This window comes from Manis javanica, chromosome 6, assembly GCF_040802235.1.
Source record: "Manis javanica isolate MJ-LG chromosome 6, MJ_LKY, whole genome shotgun sequence".
In the NCBI taxonomy this organism is placed as follows: domain Eukaryota; kingdom Metazoa; phylum Chordata; class Mammalia; order Pholidota; family Manidae; genus Manis; species Manis javanica.
The window spans coordinates 72,136,881-72,161,183 of record NC_133161.1 but is presented as its reverse complement, the minus strand read 5'-3'; the positions used below and the strand labels follow the sequence as shown (position 1 = coordinate 72,161,183).

General features: G+C 40.6%; 1 protein-coding gene across 7 annotated transcripts in view; it reads left to right on the top strand.

The window, feature by feature from the left end:
• Positions 1-19,967, top strand: part of CDK14 (cyclin dependent kinase 14) — an 835,688-nt gene extending 815,721 nt beyond the window's left edge. For all 7 annotated transcript variants that reach the window (XM_073238870.1, XM_073238871.1, XM_037019857.2 and 4 more), the window contains one exon: positions 16,598-19,967. The gene's annotated coding sequence lies outside the window, so the exon portion shown is untranslated. The remainder of the gene's footprint in view (positions 1-16,597) is intronic.
• Positions 19,968-24,303: the final 4,336 nt, after the last annotated feature.

Genomic DNA, 24,303 nt, shown 5'->3' with positions numbered 1-24,303 from the left:
AATTTCAGAATCTCTAAAGTTTTGAATAAAAATTACCAAGTCCAAATCTTTTGTCTCTGTGCTCATAATAGAATCTGGGTTTAGAGAAACCGGAGACTAGATGAAGAAGATAATGCCATTGCCTTATTGCCAACATTGTCTCACACCTCAGAATAAGGTGTGGCTGTGAAACCACAGTGTAGCAATATGTTGTATATTTGTTGCTCAAGTTAGAAATAAGAGATTCAAAACTAGTTTTCTCTCTGTAAATAAGAAGATAAAATCATGTTAAATTTGAAGGGTTCATCTTTAATTTACTAATGACCAAAGTGTCTGAAGGTATGTAGTTATTTGATTTTTCTTTCTTCGTGTGTCTTTTGTGTTTCTAGCTAAAGAGATTGAGCAACATTTTTTATTCATGATTATTTTCTATTTAGATATCATCTCTCTTTTCCTCTTTTTCCTGTCCATCACTACTGCCTTGAGTAGATATAATTACCACAAAAATCACAAAATAAATTCACTTTGGATGTACAGTGTGCATGCAGCATGAAACATGTTACTTTCCCCTTCCCTGTCTGAACAATTTTCTCTTAAACATAAGGATATTTAGAAGAGCTTTAAGCAATGCTAATCAATTAAGCCAAGTGCCAAACAAGTCTGGTTTTTTCATTCAATACCAAAAATTACCATCTCACCAACCCACAATTATGAGGTCAACAGTTATTCATCATATACTGTGTGTGTGTTAATTACACAAATAATTAGTAAATAAATGCTTTGTTATTGGCAAGTATCCAAAGAACACAGTAAGAATAGACATTAAACCTTTAAAGTTTCCACCCTGCAGAAAGTCTTGACCACCTTCCTAGAGGTAGCCACTATTACCATTTGATGTATACCTTATCTCAAATCCTTTTTGATCTACATGACATTTCATGCTTATACTTTCAAGAATACTATATTACTTGTTTTAAAAATTAGATTCAAATTATATGAAGTTCAACTTACTGAACTTGCGAATGATATTCATATGAGAATCCCTGACAAGTTTCCTGTTGCTAGAAGGAAGAAAACACAAGCAAAAATAAAACACTCTACAGCTTGGCATATGTATCCAGTAGCACTATTCATTTTTGACATAAAAGCATGGATTTTCTTTTATGGCTTATGGCATTTTTCTCATTACCTAATCAAATTCTGTTCTATTGCTTTTCAAAAGTGAATCTTCTTTCCTGTCCATATAGTTTCAGAGTTAACTACCATCGCAACAGAGTAGGAAGTATGGGATTCAGAGTAATAGCATCTGGGTACATGTTCCAACTTTTGCCAATTACTAGGAGTTCTTAAATAAGTTATGTGTGTTCTCCACCCTTCATCTTTATTGGAATAAGGAACGGCAAAACCAGCTTCCTCACTAGGATTGTTCTGAAGAGTAAATAAGTTGAAGTTTTTGTCTAAGGACTTAGCATCCAAACTAGACATGAACGGACATTGTGTTCATGATTACCTAGGTTTTGCTATGGCTTAATACAACAAATGTTGATTTCTTGCTCATGCTGTATGTCCAATATGAGTCAGCAGACTGACAGACTGCATCTCCACATATGCTCCCCCAGTCATCTTGGGAGAGAGAAGAGATGTGGCAAGGTGAATACTGGCCCTTAAAGCAACCACACAGGTGTGTTTATTTTGCTGGTCAGAGCAGGCCAAATGGCCATGCCTGGCTTCCAGGGGAGCTGGGAAGGACATTCCACTAAAGGCACAGAAGGCAAGAGCTGGAAATTAGTGAATAGCACTAAAGAGTGCCACCGAAATGTTAGCAAACAGAGATGCTGGAAAGCATTTCTAGGGAAGGGTGCAAAGTCATTCCTTGTAATGTTTTTGACCCCAAAGATACTCAAGAAAGATTTCCAAGGGAGGAAAACAGGTCTGGGGACAAAAATGGGAGCCTTGTGTGTGTGTTAGGCATAGGAAGGATTTCAACGAGAAAACAAAGGGAAGAAGCAGCATCATAGTGAAGCTAGCTGAGTCTCAGGTGCAACTAGAGATCAAGCCCCAAGCCTCTGGGTCTGAAGAAGGTTGCAAAGTACAGCCCAAGAGAGCTCACCCCCTATACCTCACCAGATATAGGATGTCTGCCCATGCAGATGACCTCGGTGCCACTTGACCCCACCTTTGTGCTCAGTTCCAGCAGTGTTTCTGGGGTCCCGTCTCACTGTCAGCGTCATATTCTTTCTCTTGCCTTTTGTCCAGCTTCCCGTGCTTCTTCTTCACGGAAGATTACTTACCGATTCACAGTGCTCAGGAGCCGCTGAAACAACCACAGCAAGGTTTCCTATCCCTCTACCCCCTCAGACCTCTACAGAACATCCTGTTTTCTTGGTGCTTAAAAGTTGAGGAAATGGGCCTCCCTCCTTATTTAAAAGGAAGACGTGTCCCATGAAAGTTTAGATTTCATTATGCCAAGTCCAGTTTTTCCATAAGCTTCCTCTTCTTTGGCTTAATTGTAGAAGGCTCACAAGTGTGCACAGTGCTTAGAATCCCACATGTGTATGTTTAGAATTTCTCTTGAGAATATGCCTTCAAAAATATCACCAACTGACATTCAGATGCTGTGGCTGTGTGCGTCTTTGCGAGTGTGTGAGTGAGTGTGCCAAAGGAAGGAAGAACAGGCAGAGAGGACACGTGAAGTCTCGAGAAGAGGAAATGAGGAATGGTCTTGCTGCATTTGACCAGGTGGAAAATGGTGGTCCAAAAACCTGCGTCTATTTTGATTGTGAAACTCTTAGTTTCTTCTTTATTTTATACTCAAGGGAATATATGGAATCAAGTTAAGTTGCATAAAGGTATAATTATGTGGATCAGAGAACTGAAGAAATCCCATGCAACTTCCCTTGAACACCCAAACCAGCAAGCAGACCAGTGGGAGAACCAAGGTAATGGGAATACTGCGGAGTGGCTGCCATGGCAACTCTGGGCTGACTGGAATAAGACTGAGTGATTGTGATTCATTCCTGACTCCACATTTCCCTTTTCCCTTAACTGGCTCCTGCCGATTTGCAGTCTTTGAGGTATGGATGCCACCAAGCCAGGTCACAGAGAGACGCCGTGAAGCAGAGGTAGCTGTCTCCTAGCACGGAAGGCACAAGTGATTCATGTGCCCAGGATGAACAGGGTACAAGTGTAGATAAAGTCCAACCTGGGAGATGAAAGTGAGCAGGATCATCAAAATGCAAAGCTTCCAGGCTACATTCTGGTCTGCACAGCTCTGAAATGACAGAGCCAAAGTAAGACCATAGGTCAGTCCGTGAAGAATAGATATAGAAGACCATGAGGTGGTCTTCAGATGATAAGCAGGAACACTGTTACTGACAGGAGAAACAAAGCCTTGTCCGGAGGGTAGGAATGGGAAGTTCTTGCTGACAGCTTCAGCTTTCTCCACCATAAAATAAAATACCTGCCTTGAAGGGTGCTGTGGGCACCAGAGGCAATGAATCTTCTCTAACTGCCCTTATGAGTTGCCTGTGATCCTTTCTGAGAGGGACAACATGAGTGGCCATATTAAAAATAATGACAAATTCTTGGCTGATATTTTTACCTTAAAAGGGAAAAATAAGAGTTCAGTGTCATTGGCAAAGCTATGTGAAGTCCTCGTAATAATTTTTGTTTCATAGCAATAAAATGAAGGACAGCATGTGAAATAAAGTGTTTATTAACAGTATTGAATATGATGAGTAAGAATGGGTACTGTGGAAGTAGTCTCCATTTTCCTTTTATCCTGCATTCATGCTGGTACATCTCTGATAATGGCTTTCCTAGAATAGACAAGGGGAGGGGGAGGAAGAGTGAAGGACTGTGTTGGGGAGGCTTTGACTCACCTCCTCTTGCTCTGAGGATCATCTGTTCCAGTCCCTGGTTAGGGATCCCCACCCATTTATGCGTCTCCTGCCGGCAGTTGCCTTCCTCAGACAGCATGGTGCCAGTTCCATCTCTCTTGAAGGAAACATGATGTGTAGACTAGGTGAGATTTCTGGTTTGGTCTGGTTCTATTTTTGTCACTTAGGGAGGTAAGCCTTTCCCTGTCTTAATAGGAGTGTCCCTGGATTGTGCCCCTTGCTCAGAAAGAATTACCTTCAAGTACTTAACTTTCATAAAAGGTGTTTCCTCTACAACAGGATCTAAAATTATGGCTGGATGGTGGCAATGCTGCTTGACTGGTCAGCTTCTGACACTAATCCTGAGGTCCTTGACCTGGGTCTGTGTGTCGTCTATTCATGGAATTCTGAAAGTCAGGGAACCAGCTGACACTGTATAAAAAAGTCTGCATGTAGGTACACAGATGCAGTTTTCTGGAGAAAATTCCTTGGTGTTCGTTCCTCTAGTTCTCATTTTGGCAGTGACTCAGAAAATTATCACAGTCTGAATATTCTCTGCCTGTTCTTTTATTGGCAGCTGTATTTATCAGTGTGTTGCCCACCTAGGAGTTGGTGAGAGTAGGAAAGAGGGGCGACATTAGAGAAGTTCTTTATTTTTTTTGGTGAGAAAAATCATATTTGCAGATTCTGAATTAGAAGTGATCTCTCCTATTACATAGCAATGTGACATTTCCTGTGTAATGCCATTAAAAATTCATCAAATGATACACTTAAAATTTGTGCATTTTACTGTAAATAAAATTTACCTAAAAAACATAACTATACATTGTGTTCTAATTAATGACATGTGTGTTTAGGGGTGAAGTATACTGATATCTGCAACTTACTTTGAAGTGCATCAAAATAATAGGATGGATTAATGGATGGACAGAAGGATAGAGATGAATGTAGATGCTACAAAGTGACATATCAAAATATTAATTGTAGAATCTGTGTACTGGGTATGAGGATTTACTGTGTAATTCTTTTGTTTTTCTATATGTGAAAATTTTAAGACAGTGTTGGGAAAATGTGCTATCACCTAACTGTATATGGCACAGCAGACAGAACCATGGAAAGAAATGGATGGAAGTTGATTTTAAAACTTAGATATTTATTGATTCAGCTCTGAGGCAATTCTTTAGTATATAGATGTACATCTATACATTTGAATTTCAAGTGCAAGTAATTTATTGTCAAGAGAACTTACTGTGATACATGAATACTGCTTAGCAAAATAGCCCTCCAAACATCAACCATGACTACATATTTTTTCCAGACCCAGTAGTATTTACAGTTTTACTTAGAGGTTTCTCTACCATAAGGCTCCTCTTGCCATTGTTTCCTAACTTCTGTAAACTATTTCTTTGTTTGATTTCACACCACTGATCTTAGTAATTTCCCTCCATCCTGTCTACTTCAGATACGTCATATATGAATCCCCCATCTCTGGTATGTAAACAGTTAGAACCACACCACATCCCAACGAGCAAAAGAGAGAGTTACCATATTCTTCACATTTTACCAAACATACATCAGTCCCTACATATCAACCTGTTAGCATTTTTCTTGATAAGGAGGTCCTGGGAGAGATAAGATTTAATTTTACCATGTTAATGCAAGCACCGTGCTTGTACTAAAGTGCTCAATAATTCTGAGAACTCTAGCACTGAAACTTGGGAGGTTAGAAATTAAAAAACAGAAGAGCTTTTCCATTTTAGCATCTCAGGCTCTGGCTCATCGTACATGACATCTCAAGCAGAGCCACTGAATCTCAGAACTGCAAAAGGAACAAAACCAAAACAGCTTATTGGGGTTCATTGGCTCATTGGCTTTCTTTCGTTTGGTTTTCACATTTGCATACTTCATACAATATACACTGTATTTAATTCTTACGTTTAAAATGGAAGTGTGGTCATTCTTTTCCCCAAAGATAACATGAAGCAACCAAGTTTTTTATTACAGATGACCCCAGAGGCAGAACATTTTTAAAAAACAGGACATCATGACACAATAGGTGCTTAGGGTGCAATTTTAATGCCAACAGACTGGAAAACAAACAGCAGAACCCAGATGAGACATGACTTTGTTCTTTAGCATTGGTGTGAAGAGGAAATAAGATCTTTCTAGGATGTGCTCCTGCTCACAGGTTTGAAAGAGAAAATGTCACATTCCTGCCTCACCACATGTGTGTGGCATTCTGGTTTGGGACAGGGCAAAGGCTATTGCATTGCCTCTCATAATAAAAGCTCAATTCACTTCACTCCACTGGGGCTTTTGTTTCAGTCTGCCACCAGTGGACACTGAAAAAGCCTGAAGCTTCCCTTAATTCCACCAGGGTAATGTGTGATGGCTACAGTCACTGTATTCTCCAGCGCTGTTGCCAGTGGAAGTGAGAGATTGACCCCAGGCCTGCAACCACTGTTCTTTGCTCTACTACTAAACCACTGAGTTGTTGGCACTTTGTTTTATATCAGGAGGAAACCAATTGTGTTGATGTGAATGTCTTATTCATAGACATTACTGGCTTCACATTTTTAATGAGCCGAAACTCCTAGTCACGTTGTGCAACCACAGGGAATTGAGATGAGAGTGTAGTGATGACGTTTTTTAATTTGTTGCAGTTGCTCTTTAAAAGATTTGATGGTATTTCGGACTCCAAATGCTGCAATTTGACAGTCTGTCTGAGGCTGTGTGCTAATCAAAAACAGTAAATTATGTTTGGGTTATAAAGGATAGCAGGGTAGTAAAGCTAGGAATTAGTGAATATTTTTTCGTTTTCCTTTTAAATACATAGACACACATAAACAAAGTATTTATTGAGTTCCTAAGGCTTTTTCCTGGTGCATGAACATGTCCAAATTATCCCCAAGGCTACAGTTTGAAAGTTGCAATCTTTGGTAAGAAGTTTAGTTTCCATGTCCTTGTGAGTCCAGGGCACCCTAGATATTTCTCACCGGCAAAGTAAAACCTTTCAACGATAAATGTCACCAAACCTGGTACTTTGTGAGCAGTCACAATGGTCATTTGAAGAACTGGCTGCATTATTTGATGCGATGGCATTTTGAAGGAGACAACTGTTTATGCACAGACTTCAGAGAAGCAGATGCACCTTAATCTGCATGAAAAATACACAACTGCTGTTGGGGTAGAACCTGGGAGTCCCTGCTGGGAAATCTCTAAGACCTCCTCATGACACCCGGAGTAAAGGCCCAACTCCGAGGAAGGGCACGTGAGGCACTCCACTCCCTCACCCTCACCCACCCATCAGCATCCCTGCGTCTGTTCCCTGACATCCAGATGCCTGCCCCACTGGCCATTCACTGCTTCCCAGGGCCCATGGCTATTTGAGAATGCCTTCTTTCTTCTCTCCCTGTGCATTCAACTTTTATTTATCCTTCACAGCCCAGTTCTTCCTCACTGCAGTGGTACCTCTAGGCTAGCACTTCCGTTTTCCATTTTGACTTGGAGGTTGCTGTCCTGGCCATCATCCCCTTCCAAATCCTTGAGGATCTTAAGGGCAGCAGTGGCATGCCAGTAAATGATCAATAGCCAGTCTTCCAAAAAGAAAGCAGAAAAGCCTGGACTGGTCACAGCTGTCTGTACCCAATGGTATAAACATTCTTCCTTCTGTTGCCAATTCCAAGGGTGGCTGTGTTTAACAATGGGCTTGCAAAATTTCTGAAAATTTTGATACTGGCTTTTAAAATTATTGAAAACTTTAATATATGGTTCTTGTGTTCTAGTTCAAACCAGTTCCAGAACATTACTGGGACCTTACTTGAATAGTCCTTGTACTATCCTTCTCTTCCACCCTAAACATTTGCTTTGTTTCAGAATGGATGCTAAGTGTGTCCTGAATCGAAATTGTCAGGGTAGTTGATGTTTTGGCTCTACCACTGTTATTGGAATGGTGATCATTTGCAGCCAAGACCCAGACCATATTTGAACTTCTGGTCATTTGAGAATGGTGGCCTTAGCCATCAACTCCATGCCACACAGCACAGGCACGTGTGAATTTAAATAGATGGATTTATTGAGAGTGCAACTGAGAATTGTGGTGAAGAGCAAGTTGGTAGTTTTGATTTCAACAACCTCATTTGAGCAGAATGTGATCCACACTGGCTTCAATAAATATAATAATAAAATGTGTAAAGAAAAGCCTAAAACACTAAGTCAAGGAGATAATTGAAAAATGCCTGGGGGTTGAATTTCTTTTCAACAAATTCTTTGCCATTCTCAGTGTTTAGTAATTGTAATACTTTTGTGGCACACATGCTTTGAGACTGGACTGTCAGCATGTTTCAGTTCATGTGATAAAGTGCTATACTTACTGGCTCTGTTTTTATAATAAAGCTGGAAATAACAACCTTTCACACTGTTGTTTCTGTTAGAGTGACCGATTTGCTCTGGTTCATCCCAATTTTAAAGCTCAAAGTCCTGCATCCTGGAAAGCCCCTCCATCCCAGCACAGTTGGTCAGCCCAGTTTGTAGAAAGGTTTTGGTTCCTCTAGTGAATGCTGTGAGTATTTAAACCTAGAACATAATTCCTGCAACCCATATGTCAGAGACATTGAACCAGTGACTGGAAGGATTAGAACTTTTTAAAACTCCATTTTTATAAAATCTCTTCTTTTCTTAAGGTCATGGTCCTTTTTTTTTTTTTTTTTTTGGCACTTTGACTAAAGGAGAGAATAAATGGAAATGTACTTTTTGCATAGAAGAAAATACTACATGAGCACAAAATGCTAGTATTTATTTCACATAATGATATGTAATGATGCATATCATTATTACATCTATCAGAACTCATCTTGGATATTAGAGAGATACAGTAACTGTTTATGGTGGGATAACTCATATCAAAATACTTTAAAATACCCAATTGTAATTTTGTGGAGAGTGCCTATTGGATGACTACAAATACAAAGTCTTGGTTTCCATGAGTCATAGCTCAGTGGTTCATCTTTCTCTGAGAAGTTGTTCATCAGTGTGGTTCATATTGTGAAGTTGCTACATGGGAAGCAGTTGGTGGGGAGCTTAGCTGTCTGCCCAGCATCCACTTATCTCAGCATGGCCTGTTGGACCCTCCTGGCTGTCAACAGACATTTCCTCGTGGAAGTGATGCGCTATGCTAGTGTCCACAATGTGTAATGACAGTATCAGAATGTGCCCCAGAAGAATAGATGTTTCTGCTGTAATATGATTTCCAATTTCCTACCTGTGTTCAGCAAAATACAACCGTAAAAATTATACAGTGTATGGGAAAAAAAAGAGTAAAAGGCAGACCATTCAAAATGTATTCAACTTGGTAACTATAATGTCTTAGTCTGTTTGGGCTGCTACAACAAAAACCATGGACTGGGTGGCTTATTAACAACAGAAACTTATTTCTCACAGCTCTGGAAGCTGGAAGTCCAAGATCAAGGTGCTTACATGATGGGAGGAGTGGGAGAGCTCTGTGGAGTCTCTTTCATAAGGGCACTGATCTCATTCATGTGCACTTCACCCTCGTGAATCATGACCTGATCTCCTCCCACAGGTTCCACCTTGGAATACCATCACACTGGGGATTAGATTTCAATATAGGAATGTGGAGGAGGGGAGATAAACATTCAGTCTATAGCACATAGCACTCACAAAAGTGGTAAAAACACCAACAGAAATACTAGTCTGCAGGTGAGAGAAGCTTGATGAAAGGGTCAAAGATGCCAAATTTGGGGTGAAAGGGCAAAACAAGCAAAGATCTAGGAGAATTGTGTAATAAATAATTTTAAGACAGAACATGTGACCAAACCAGCAAAGAGGAAGCATGTCGGGTACATGGACAGCATGTGCGGTACTATATGCCTGTCCAGCTCACGTACAACCATGTTTATGTGTGTTGCACATGGCTGCCATGACTTGGTGGCTCAAACTTTTAACAGTAGAAAGAAATCTTTCACATGAACCAGTATGACTTCTGATATATGTTGACACCATTCTCTATTTACCAATTACATGTGATCTAATTTTCACTAAAGAAATGTGTTTTAGCTTTGCAAATTTCTGCTGAATAAGGTGGTTCACGAGACAGATTGAAAATTGTAGGCAATCGTATATTTTGAATTCAAAGCCCTTAGCATGAAAATTTCTTGTGCTTCAACCCTTTGAATGATAATACTAGACAAGTTTTTATTTGACAGGAAAAAAAAACACCCAAAATGAAGTCTCAGGTCTCTTTTTAGATCTCTTAATCAAAGTCAGACATCACCCCTCATGTTTCTCTGACTGCTAAATACTTAGAAGTGGTTTGATGGTATTTGATATGTGATATTTGTGTGTGTGTGTATGTGTGTTTTAAGTTGCAAAATATGCACACACTTCAGGGCTACGTGACTTTCTATTTGGTTTATTTAAATGTAGTTTAGTGGGACTGTAATATATAAGAAAGGTAAAAGGATCAGACTCCTATTTAATTAACTTATGTCCACTTGGCAGCCAGTCAGTTGTAAAAGGTATGCTGAGCAAAGAAAGCTTCAAATATGAAGTCCTTGAAAAGAATAAAGTGACATTCTTTTCAAGGATTTCATATTTGAAACATTTGGTGAAGGCTTATCTATTCTTAATGTGTCATTTAAACTATTTCAATGAGCTATTTCAAACCTCACTCTGTGTGTGTGCGTATGGTTATATATATAATATATATTTTTATATGTGTGTGTTGTGTGTGTATATATATATATATATATATATATATATATGGTTTTTTAAAAGATGAACTGTGTCTTAGTGGTTCCTAGAAGGCCTACATCAGTACTCTTCTTGTTACCCAGCATTTCTTTAGCCTTTACTGAGACAGGAAGTATTCCCAAATTTGCGACCCTTTAGTCCACATGTGTCTAAATTATGACCCGGGTTCCACATTTACATAAATCCAATTTAATAAACAGTCACACCATTAAAATAGAGCACACTTTTCAATTACGACTAATTACACATCATATAATTCCTGGTCTTTAATGAGGATTTCAATAAATGTTTGCGGATACTGATGATTCTTGCAATGATACGTTAAGTTAGCTTCCTTGTATGAGAAATGCTTTGTTTTGAAACATTAGACTTATAGCTTTACTTTAAAAATTTTAATTAAAACCACCACTTTGGCAGGAAGCTTAAAATGTGCAAAGTGGCTGCAGTTAGTACATTGTGCACCCATATGGATGTTACCAAACAGCTTTCAACTTACAGGGTTTGGGCCACTCTGAATGACAGACCTTCTGTTAAGCTTAAAATAAAGCCTGTCTTATCTTGCATTCATTTTAATTAATATTTTCTTGCTGGTCTCAAAGATGTGTTCTCTACCTGGGAGAAAAAGCAGGATTATCATAAATCAGAAAGAAGTCACAGACGTAGGTCTAATTTTCTACTACCCTCTGTGTCACCCACTTCTTCCCCCTTTTCCCCCACAAGGAGTTTTAGTGCAATAGCAGAGTAACTAGAAAACACTGATTCAGAAGAAAACCTCTAATTCTAGCCATAATCATAACTAAACTTACTTGAAAAAAATGAATGAATTAAGCTGCCCCCAGACTTATTGAAATTACTGTGGAGTTTAAAGCCTATCATTTTGAATCGAACTTTCATATAAGATTTACCATATGAAATTTGAGTATTGTATACATACTAATGAGTATATGTGTCATATTTGTATTTGTATATATACAGGATATTTATGCTTCAGAGAGAGATTCATACTTGCTTCGATGCTTAGGGTTTAGTAACCTATGTGGACCTCATTTCCTACAGTAGTGAATTCTGCTTGAAGATGAATTTGGTACAAAAGATTACTTTGGTTGTTTTTCTTAGTATTTTAAGCAAAATCAAACTCCAAGTGTCACAGCCTGGTAGGTTTGGGTTTTTTTTTCCTGGATATTTTCCATGTGAAATCTCATTAATAATGATACTTGGGGAAGGGACACTCTCTGGGCTTTGTTTTCCATGACATTAGAATAAACACTCTGCATGGTTATAGGTTTAGATTCTTATTTTCTAACATCTCCCCTTTAGCCACTTTCCATTTACCTACAGAAAGATGCGCCATTGCCACCAGAATCCTCTCTCTGGGTGTCCACTTTAGGCCAGTTTTGAATGCTGGTTTAAAAAGTAGACAGCTAAAATGATTCCCCCAGTCTTCAATGAATACTTAAGAATAAGATAAATGTGACAAGTACAAAGCAGAATTGTAATCTTACAGGACCTGTGGGTAAAATAATTCATCCAGTATGTGGGTGAGTGGAAAGGCAAAAAGCGGTAAGCCCGCTCTGCCACCACCGTAGCAGGTTCTGGGAGTTCTGTTTTACGTCAGCATATTGGAAAGTCATTCCCCATTCCCACTAGGTTTGGCACAAAGATACCCTAGTTTTTCATATTGTCTGGATTTTACATATTTATTTCCTTTTTTAAAAGCATATAGTTAATTACATACCTATCTTTACAGGCCTTCTTATTTATGAGTGTTTTGGATTCTACATTTGAAAAGAAGGTCAGAATTCATTTTATTCTAGGTCAGAAACAGATAAAAGCTAAACTTGATCGAGGGCCATACATTGCTTCTCTGGAAGAGAACTTTATTATTTTATGGTTTTGTGCTGTCCGTGTGGTAGCTGTCTTTCCTTCAAATTTTAAGAATTCTTCTATCTCTGTGTTAGGCATCTTTACAAAGAAATCTCTCAAATAGAAATGAGTGGATTACCCTACAGCTTCACATATATCCTGGTGAATATCCTATTCACAGTTGAGGTGATGAAAAGAAACCTACAGTTGTTTTAATTTGAAACCAAAATAATAGCTTCTCTCCAGTGAGGCTTACGGGGGAAAAAATGGGCCAAAGTTTTTCTGTAGAAAAAAGAATACTTAGTAGAGAGGCAGTGTAGCAGGTGGGGAAACCCAATAAAACAAACACAAAACCTTAGAGTGGGTAATAGGCTACCCAAAGAGAGACCAGCAATCACATGGAAGCACCCTGAGCCGGGATCCTCAGCCGCATCTTCCCGCAGGCGTGTAAACTGCGTATGTGTGTGCAGGGTGGGGGCGGGGTGTATGTACACACAGAGATTGAACAGGGAGCACAGAGGGAATTAGAAAGAGCCTGGCCCATTTTTAATTTGGGTCTGTCTGCTTGCATTTAGCACTTAAGGGCTTCTACATTCAGTTTGCTCAAAAGAGTGATGAAGCACTCCTTGCTTATACCGCAAATCAGAAATGCATGAAGTGCAGCTGCAGAGATAATACGTTTTCCCCAAAGGCTTTGGCTGAGCAAATTAGGTGTCAATGGGGTGCCTGCGCAGGCAGTACTCCCTCTAATTAGTCTCTTGAGCCTAGTTGGTGGCCGGTATGAGATGATCTAATCAATTGGTCTGTGTCTGATGGTTCGTGTAAAAATCCTACCAGGCAGACTCTCTCCCACAGGTCACCCACCTGCACAGCAGGACTGCTCATTTTCATTTTTCATCTCCTCCATCACATGATGCTGACAGTTGGTTTTAAGAAAATTGAATCCAAAAAATATCTAGTTCATAGGGCACATGGGTCAGAACAAAGTTGCATTATGGGTACCAGCGATCCAATTAATTAATATTTATAGCTGAGAAACTATGTATATTTCTGAATAAGGATTTTATCAATAAAATCCAATTTCTTGTTTAAAACATTCATTTCTAGGGAAAGAACATTGTAAAAGCAGAAAGCAAGATAAAAATGGCATCCATTAATCTTGTGACTTATGTACCTATGAGTTGATATGCACATGGTTGAGCTTATAATTCATATTCACTGTTCATATGTATTGTGTAGGCAGTCTATTTTAATAATCAATTCAATGTAAAGGAAGGATTTACATTGCTATTATATTTTGCTTCCCTGTGAAGGTCATATACCCTTTTCTCTACCTACATCCCCACCCATCAAATGTATGATTTAGATTTTAAATAATTTTTCTAGCAGTAAACTGACCTACCTTACACGCAGTCCTTGAAAACTTAAACACAGATGCTGCCTAATGGGGGAGAAAGGTCATCCCATGCTGCTGTTGAACAATATCAGGCAAGGTAGTTGGCACAGTTTGGGCTTTGAGTCATCTCACAAGGATGGGAAGGTCTAGCTCTGGGCACCTCCCTTCCATTTTTAATTATTGGCTCCTTCCAGTAAAAGTCTGACCCCAACCTAAGTTTGGAAGAGAAAGAACATCTGCTTCATAAAAATGTCAAGTTTGGTGGTGGAGTTGGGGGACTGGCTGAAGATGCCTGTGGACAGGTGTGCTTGAAATGCTATGAGGACAAGTACTTTCTCTCCTTGGTGTCAATGGCCTCAGAAAAGACACCAGTGCCTACATCAGAATGTGTGATTACATGGGAGCCACAGGTAGAGCAAAAAGCAGATTTTCCTCACTTCCCTGGAAGAACAAGGGTGGCGTAGGAGCTAAGGCAGTTGTTCCCATGTAATTATTTTTGTTACAGTGATTTCTTTAAGATGACGTTTGATAAAGGCATATCTGGGCAACCTGGTAGGGGTGAGAGGTGGCCAAGGGAGCCACATAGAAAACTGCCCCATAAGCAGCAAGTATTTGAGATCACAACTGAGGAATGTGGACTTAGTGGTAGCAAGGGGCCCTTGCAAGATATCCATTCACCCCAAGGCCTCTCCTTCCACCCCTAGACCTCTCCCAGAAATGTAAGGTAAGGCCTTTTGTTTATATCTGGCTTAGTCACTGAGGACAGAAAACTCTTAAAAATGGAATGTTATCCCTACCTTACACCATACACAAAAATTAACTCAAAATGGGTTGAAGATCTAAAGGGTTAAAATTATAAAACTCTTAGAAGAAAACAGGAATAAATCTTCATAACCTTAGATTTGACAATGGGTTTTTAGATATGATACCAAAACCAAAGCAATAAAAGAAAAAAATGGATCTGTTGGACTTCATCCTAATTTAAAATTTTTGTATGTCAAAGGACACTATCAATAAAGTAAAAGGCAATCCACAGTATGGGAGTAAATATTTGCAAATCAAGGGATTCATATCCAAAATATATAAAGAACTCCTACAACTCAACAACAACCCCATTTTAAAAAATGGGAAGAGGATTTGCATACATATTTCTCCAAAGAAAATATACAAATGGCCAACCATGCAAAGGTACTCAATGTCCCTAGCCCTGAGGAAAACGCAAATCAAAACCACAATGAGATAATGGATGAACAAAATGTGGTTTATCCATACAATGCAATATTATTCACCATAAAAAAGAATGAAGTACTGATACATGGTACAACACTGATGAACTTTACAAACATTATTTTAAGTGAAAGAAGCCAGACACAAGAGGTCACACACTGTATGATTCCATTTACATGAAATCTCGGGATAAGTAAATACATTGAAACAGAAAACAACTAAGTCGTTGCCTGGGGCTAGGGCAAGGGGAGATGGGAGTGCCCACTTAAGGATGTGGGGCCTCCTTTGTGGGTGACAAAAATGTTTTAGAACTAGATAGGGGTGATGGTTGCATAACAAGGTACTAAATGCCACTAAATCATAGGCTTTAAAATGGTTAATTTTGTTATATAAATTTCACTCACTAAAAAAAAAGGATGGAAGGTTAACCTTCCCAGAAATCATGACAGTAAGTGGGAAAAACAAGCAGAGGGTGAGGAGGATGCTCTTCTTACCTGGAAGACTGGAACTTTGTGCTTTATTGGTCAAGGTGGTGTCTTGCAGGGGTGCAGCCCTAGGTAGGACAGCCTGTACGGGCCGCAGGATGAAGATTGCCCTGTGAGAACTTCACCAAAGGCTGTGTTTCCCCCTCTGCCTGGGAAGATGACAGTGTGGCACTGCAGAAGGGGACAGGCAGACCTGACCAGGCCTACGTGACCTCAGCTTCTAAGTTGGTTTTGGGACTCCATGGAGCTGGTCGATCAAACTCTGGACTGTGTGATGACTCTGGGATGTTTCTTTTCCCACTTCCTGGCAAGACATTTTTCCCCATTCTACTGACTCACTGAAAATGCTTACAGACCAAAAAGAAATGTGGAGAGGAGCAGAGTGAACATTCCTCCTTTCTTCTTGAAACATTCACATGGAAGCACTCACTGCATTTAAGCAGCCGTCATTGGGGTTGTTTGCAAGATGTTGGGGAAAGACTGGCAATTCAGGTCATGCTGGCCAATTTTCCTTCTGCTGAAACTAGGTCTGATAATGGGGAACTGAGGAATTATATACAGCTGGATTTTTTAAACAGTGTGTATGCAATCCATTTTTCTACTTCATGTTCATAAAAATGAACATGATGATATGTCCTTTTAATGGTCTGTATGATGCTACAGGCACTTAATTAAGACCAGTATTGCTACTAATGATTTGGGGAAGGAAATTTGCTGAATTTCCTTTTCACTAAATAATCCAAGAGGAGGTTAGACCATTTCAATTCATGGAGTTAAAAGTTATTTTGAGGAGAGAAAATGCAGTCTGAACATTTGCTTGTTATAAGAATTGTTTTAAGGAGACTACTTTGCCTCAGATACATGTGCTCAGGTGGCTGTGGAGAAAAGGAACAGGCTCACTTTGGCCTGAGCAATTTTGATGTCTCGTATAATTTGGGAAAAAATGAATGATTCAAGTTTTTTTTACATATAACAATTTTCTCTTTTACTCCTTCCAGGATTACGTTGTCATCATTCTGGGAAGAAGAAAAAAAAAAAAACATTAATGAAGTGGCCAATGATATGAAGGGAATCGTGGGTCAGCTTCCTTTCAGTCCCTGTGGTAGATTTCACTTACAAGAAAATTGAAGCTGGCAAGACCGTTTTCTCTGCAATTTATTTAAAACCTTGCACGCATTTGGATACCTTGTGATTTCCAAGAACTATGTGAAGATTAAGCTTTGCATACTGATACATGGCATGCATTCTTTTCAGTCTTTTGTGTTTGATTTTGTTTGATTTCCCTCTGCAGCGCAGCATCTCTGTAAAGGTTTTTATGCTTTCACCAGCCATGTCTTAAATACATTACGACAACACATTTGGTGTTCACACTTCTTCAGTAATGTCTGCACTTGAAAGCCACATGGTGGCATAAAACAATGTGTGTTTTCTTTGAGAACAGTGCACATTTTGCAACCACTAGGAAGGAACTTTTTAGCTAAAGCAAACCCGTGTTCTCAGACTGGCTTGACAACTTGGTCCCTGGCTGTGGGGCCTCACTTGTTGCTTACCTTTGGACGACATTTGCAAATGTGGTTTTCTTCTTGGAAATTACTGCACGTGTACGTAGGATATCAAAATGTGCCTAGCATTTTCAAGCCACGTAGCATGACTGTTTTCCAAGTAGGCTGGAAGTAAAGAAACAAACATCAAGCATTAAGAACAAAGACAGGGATGAATTGCATACGTTTCAACCTCGGGAAATTGAGGTAACTTTTTCATATTTTCCGGATCTTGTCAATGTATTTTTTCCATCCACTCTGTTACACTTTGTATTTTCTAAATGGAGAAAAGAAAAGAATCGAATGTTTAAAACTTGGGTGCAAAAGAATTGTATCTGCTGGATGAGCCCTGAAAGCTGTCTTTGCTAGTTAATGTTTAAAAAGCAAATTACAAAGTTAGCCAGAGTTAAGAAGTTGCTAATTTACACCAAAGCACATTTACGTTATATATATTTTTTAATTCTAAGCTGACTAGAGCACATCTTTGGGGACCTTAATTTTAAAGTTTCCCAGAAAATGTTCTAACACAAATATTAGAAACAACACAGGAAAGAGTCTTGCTTTAAAGATGGAAAAGGAGGAAAAGAAAGGCTTCGCTCCTCTTGTTTAAGAAGATGAGGGACCTCAGAGGATGAAGGTGAGTATGTAACACAGGTTGGGCATGAACTGTGCTCTGACCTGGAGGGAGAGCTGCCTGCTGCAGGCCTCCTGGGGGCAGGGGGCAGGTCTCCCTGTTGAATCCCAACTAATACTGAGGCCAAGGGTATGATTAGGAAACTTCACCTACAGCCTGAAACTTGGCTCCTCAGAACACAAATTCCTATGAAATACCTTCCTGTACACTGTGTTACATTTTCCTATTAAAAGGAGAGTCTAAGAGCTTGAAATGTGTCATACTTTTTAGGATCAAGTGTAGGAATTAATTATGAGCTGGTTTGGCAGAGACTCTGAGAATCAGGTAAGGGAAAAGCTTTTCTATAGTCAAACCCAGCATACCTAGAAAATTGGACACAGGATTTCTAAGCATCAACATGATACCTTCCCTGGAGAGGAGTATGAATATATATATCTCTCAAGGTCACAATCCATCCTATTCAGAAGCAGAATTCATTTAAGTTTCTAAGTGCAAAACAAGGAATTATATACCGACTGATTTTTAAGAAGAGCAAAAGTTCCCCAAGGCTAGAGTGCTTACTATTTGCTACCTAGAAATCCTTCCCATTCTTCTTTCATGCATTCCAATGCCCTGGAAATCATTAGAAGCATTTTAATTTAACATGTACTTAAATTAGGATTTCTTAAATATGGAGAGAAAACCTTACATGCAGTCAAAAGGACTTTGCCTGTGAATTGTTTTGAATTATTCATTTGGGGGAGAGATATAACTTTTGTATTTTACTAAGTTTAAACCAAGAGCAACTGATTATTAAATCTTGCTATTTAATAAGATTGCTAACGTAAGAATTTGAAAATATTTAATGTTGAAAGATTTCAATTAGGAATGTTTGAGTCATTCAGGGATATATGCCCCTGTCATAAGCAGCTTCTCTTAGGAAATGAAACATTATACTATTCAGTGGGGGTTGGGGGGGATTGGTTTTATTACAGAGACATATGTCTCAAAAGGTCTCATACAGGAGGTTTTCAGTTCCTCATCCTTGCCATCAGTGCAGGAAATGCAAACTTTGGTTTGTCTCTCTCCTTTCCTCTCCCATTTACAGTCACATTCATTCTTCTTCCCCCTCCTTCTCTTACTGAGGGCAGCCATGAAAATCATTACACATGTGGTCATTAGCAGATTTATTATTCTATTGAGAAAGCACTGGAATGTTTTGTGAGATTATTTTTATATGAAGGAGTAGGTTGAATTTAAACAGCTGGAAGAGTAAGACTATGTAAGCATAGTGATTGGGTCAGTGGGACATCACTGCACACACAGTATTCTGAAAGGAATTTAGGGCCTCATTTCCATTTTCTGAAAGGAACAGTTTGGTTGACTTAACACAAGATATATAGGACACAAAAAAACTGTTTGCAGCACTCAGAAAAAAACGGGGGGCAAAAGGCAGGGTGGCTGTCCATCCACTAATACAAGGGTGAGAAGCTATTTCTACCTCCCAAGAGTGGTGAGAAAAGTGTGCAGGGGAGCCTCCAGGCTTTCAGAGAAAGCAAGGCCTCTTGGCATCCTCTCCTCAGCGTTTTCATGGTAGCCAGTGCAATAAGTACCCAGTTAGGCTTCTATATAAGACGGTCATCTGTGAATATTACCGATTTTGTAATCTTTGTTATACAAGAAGATGTTTAGGCTGTACATACTGGGGTGGATCATTGCCTGCCCCCTATATGTAGGAATATGCTGCTTAATTGCGCCTAACTTCCATCTCCCTTACTGGCTTGTAGGCAGAGGAAATCATGTATGTTACTGCCTTGCAATTTTCTCACATACACAAGAAAAGGTCTCAAATAAAAAAGCAATCTCCTCTCGTTCCTCTTCCCACAGCAGTGCATTTTAGAGGCACATAGAGAATCTACATTCTCTAGTTGGGATTATTTTTGGGTTTTTTTATTTTTCTTTTATCTTTTTTGTATGATATGCATTGAGATGTGTACTTTCTAGCAGGAGGTTGGTACCTAAGAAATATGCTAGCATCCTTCAGAAACTATTATGCTTCAAAATGACACATTGTAAGGAGAATGGAACAATACATGTTGCATATTTGTTACCAGTTGTAATTTGTCTGTATTATGAAAGATGTAACAGTTTGTCAGCTGTCACTGTTGTTTTCTTGTAACATGATATGGAATAAAGTATAGCAGAATCTCTGTACATTATCTCCATCAGTCTTTTTGGTGGGTGCCAAGTAGCACCATACACCATATCAAAGAAACGTTGTCTTAAAAACTTTCAGACACAACCATTGTCAAAGAGTGAAATAAGAGAGCACACCCACAATGCTCTTGGACGTGGGAGTGTTCCAAGAGTCTGCTGACCCATCCCTTTCTTTGATTTGCTATATACCAGATTTAGGTAAAGGGGTAGACACTGCAAAACAAACCTTATGAGCTGCAAAAACTTCACAATTCCACCAGCACCTACTGACGTTCTCTGCATGTTCTGTGCATCTGAGCAGATATCATTTTGTTTAATGGTGTTCCTGTTTATTTTTTCTTGCTTCTTTCTTGATTTTTGTTTTGCACATATCCTAAGGTGAGGTGAGTAGGTCACTCTCCACTGGATACAAATCAAAGCGTCAGCACGCTGATATTCTGCCTGAAGCATTACTGAGCCAAACACACTTCCAGGAACACCACCTAGTGGGTGCCTGCATCTGAATGGGCAGGGCCCTGTTTGGAGCCTGCACTTGGGCTGACGATGCCACCTTGGGAGGCCATCTCATTTCTATCATCACTTCCTCCTCTTTGATCATCACTTCCTCCTCTTTGTTGGGTCTGTCTGCTTCATAACTCCAAACAAACTCCCATGATTTCATGAATTGTTAAAAATATTTGTGCCAGGTACAGTCACCAATTTATAAATATGATATTTGGTATATACACTTAAAGGTAAAAATTGAAGTTCAAGTCTCATGGGAAGATAACCTACTTCCCCTGGCTTTCCCCTGGGCAGACCCTTGCTCACCAGCAGCGACTTCAGGTTTCCCATCCCTTGCTCCTCTTCTAGAAATCCTTTGACTTCGTAGCTTGTAAACTGTTTGCAAACTAACGGTCTCACAAACTGAATGTTAGTGTTCTCAGCTAGCACACAGTCCACTCCAGGAAAGCTCAGGAGAGCCACCATATATTTAGCCCTCCACTTCATCCTGCAGTTTCCCTAAAGCACAAGTCTGTGCCATAGGCACGTACATTTTCACATGGTAGTCCCGCTGCCACTATTCTGAGACAGGAGATTGTGTGGAAGTGGACTTCATGGTAGCCAAGGCAGAGGTAATAGGCAAATTTCTTAGTTAAATGGGAGTCATAAATTACCCTAGAAACTGATTAGAATTAGAGGCATCAAAAAAAAATAAATAAAATTAAAAAAAAAAAAAAGAATTACAGAGGCATCAAAAGAATGATTTGTTCTTTGGAGGTGTTTCAAGGGACCAAGCTGTGTGCCACTGTCCCACTTCCAACAGTTACATGCCCATTGTGAGGTCATTTCCAGAACCCTCAGTGATGGGCTCATATTTTAGAACTTGACTGTGTGCCTGGGTTGAATTTAATCCCACACCAGCCCTTAATGAAAGAAAGAAGGAGGTGGAGGGCTGGCATCTACAAGAAGGCAAAGAAACCAGTTTGAGAAATATTTTTAACTTTTAAGTGTGGCAGTAGAGATGATAGTCATCTCTCAGCTCCATAATCGCCCAACATTCCCGCCTTTTTCAGCAGGGGCTGTTCCAGCTCTGCCAGGTTGGAGGATTCAATGTGTGCTCACTGAGGCCAACCATTCTAGTCAGGAGGAGTCCTAGAGTCGTGGTTGGCCCCCAGAGTAAAGAGAAACCAGACGGGATGGTGTTGGAGCGACCCTGTGCCACCAGGTTACCCCATACAGCTGCTGAATGACATGGGCATTGTAAACCCCTGCAGTGAGAACCCCACAGTGGCCCAGCAGCCTGCTGCTACCAGTGGGTGGGGGCGTTACAGGCATTAGCTTTGAGAAGCTTATACTGCAGACGGGGCTAGGACAAAGGACACAAATCGGGAAAACTGACAAGATTAAGAAAAATCCCAGGCCTCTATTTACTGTTCATCCCCCGCGCTCTTGGTGTAATTCATTGGCTGTGCTGAGTCATGCTCTGAGAGAGCCGAGCACAATATTAGCTCGGAGAGGCCTTGCAGCCCCAGCCCCTCTGCCAAGGGTGCTGACGGGGTCGGGGGAGAATGGGATTCTTAGAGAGTTGTCTTCTCCTTCCCTGCGAGACCACCAGTAATTACGGAGGCCACGCTGCAAAAGCGGGTAAGGGCTCCTGGTGGGAATGTATCCTGAGAAGTGGCCCAGCAGGGGTCGTGACAAAAGTGTATATGCTGCTAGCTACAGGCCAAGGCGTGCTGCCGGACAGGTAACAGATGCCGCTGCAGCGTCCTGGGACCTGTGTTTGAACCATAGTTCAAGCATTTGCAGCGGTGCAAATGGAAGTCGGCTTTATACATCATACTACAGGGTGAAGCAATGACTCACTCCCTCTCCACCTTCAACCAAATCAGGTAACTGGGCACCTTGCATGCTCACAGAAACTCTGTAATCTACTCAGATTCTTGGGGGAAGCAGCCACAAGTCCTGTGACCTTCCTGTGCCTAACATCGGGGGGGATTCAGACCCTCCTGCATCCATCCCCTTAGCCCGGTGGCTCGCAGTTCTGGCTCTCATTAGAATCATGAGGGAGTTTTAAAAAACCCCTATTTATACTAGAAATGTTGAAGGTGGGGCCCTGGCATTGGTCTGGTTTGGAAGCCCAAGAGGTGATTCTGTGGTGCAGCATGGACGCGCACTGCTGGACTCTCCCCTTCCTCCTGTCTGTCGGCTGCTGTAGGGAGAGGGTAGGCAGACGTTCCCTGTGAGAACCAGAGAGTAAGTGCATCTGCTCTCCAGGCCACACAGGCTCTATCCCAACTTCTCACTCTACTGCTGTGTGTGAAGGCAGCCTCACATGACACATAAATGAATGAGTGCAGCTGTGTTCCAATAAAACAATTTGTGGACAGTGGAGTTTGAATGTCATATCATTTTCATATCATGAAATATATTCTTTTAATTTTTTAAAAATGATCTTAAAACTTAAAACCCATTCTTAGCTCACAGTCTGTATAAAAACACGCCATGGTTAGGAATGTGCCTTGGGGCTGTGGCTTGCTTACCTCAGCTTAGGAAACAGCCCTGGTAATGGGATCGGCTAGGACCCTTCCTGGCATTTTCTGGGTCTAAGGCAGAGTCAAAATGGAGGCCCAGATACTGTATATCTACATATTTAAAATATAAATCCAACTAACAAAATGTCAAGTATATTCTTCTCTTACTCTGATAATCATGTCTTCATAATGACCTAGAAGGCCAGGGTTGCACTTAGAATTCTCCAAGGTCTTCCCCAAAACACAGCACGTGTAGAAGGCTAGTTCAAGACCTATCCCCTTTTCAGGCCCCCTCCCAGCCCTTGGTGTGTGTGTCTATGGAGAGAGTCACACATACCTGTGTGTGGGCCCCCAGCTCCCACATCCACAGTAATGACTTTGGCCAACCCCTCCTTGACCAGCCCTTGGGGATCAGGTGCATAACCTCAGAGAAGGTAGTCTGAGGGAAGACTCCATTTCTGGAGAGAATTCCAGGTCCCGAACAGCTGGAGTACATAAAGTGGAAGTGGGGGGTAGGATTCTGGGGGCATGGCACCGTGGACTCCTCTCTTCTGTAGGGGAGACTATGCCTGTGGGGGTCAGAGCCAGGACCTCTAAATGTGGGAACCAAAATGGGGCCCCCTCCCCTGTCTAAGGGCCCTGCAGGTGGGTGACAGGATCCTGAGAATTAGCTCCAGTGGGTTTCAGGTGCCTTGTGTGTTTCATGGACACACCCCACTCTGAGTCCCTAGAGGCAGGGCTCATCCTGTGTAGCAGAACCATTGTGAAAAAGGGTAGTTTTCTCAGCACATCTCTTGAAATTAAAGCATCTGGCCTACTGTCAGTTGTGTAATAGAACTAGCTGGTACACATTCACATGACCCAATTGTTAAATATTTAGGAACTTTGTAAACTTTCTTAAATCATTGAGAACTTGAAATCAGATGGGAGTATTTACACCACAGAAATGAGCAAACTTTATAAATCAGCCCCCCCCCCCCCTTTTTTTTGAGAGCCTGTGTCCCAACACACCATGCCTCTTGTCTTGACCCCTTTCTTTCCAGGCCCAATCTCCCGTCTCCCCCAGCACATGTCTTCCACCTGCAGCATGCTGAACTTCCACTGACACGGGATGTGCCAATCCTTCTCATGCCTCTGTCCTCGAGCACACGCTGTTCCTTCTAATTGGAATGCCCTTTCCTTCTTTTTCTAGCAGCCAAATTCCTATTAATCCTTTTAAGACCTTGTTCAAAATGCTCTCTCTTGCAAAACATTCCAGAACCCTCCTCAAAACAGTTTCTCTTCTTCCATGCCCTCATATCAATTTGAAAATAGTA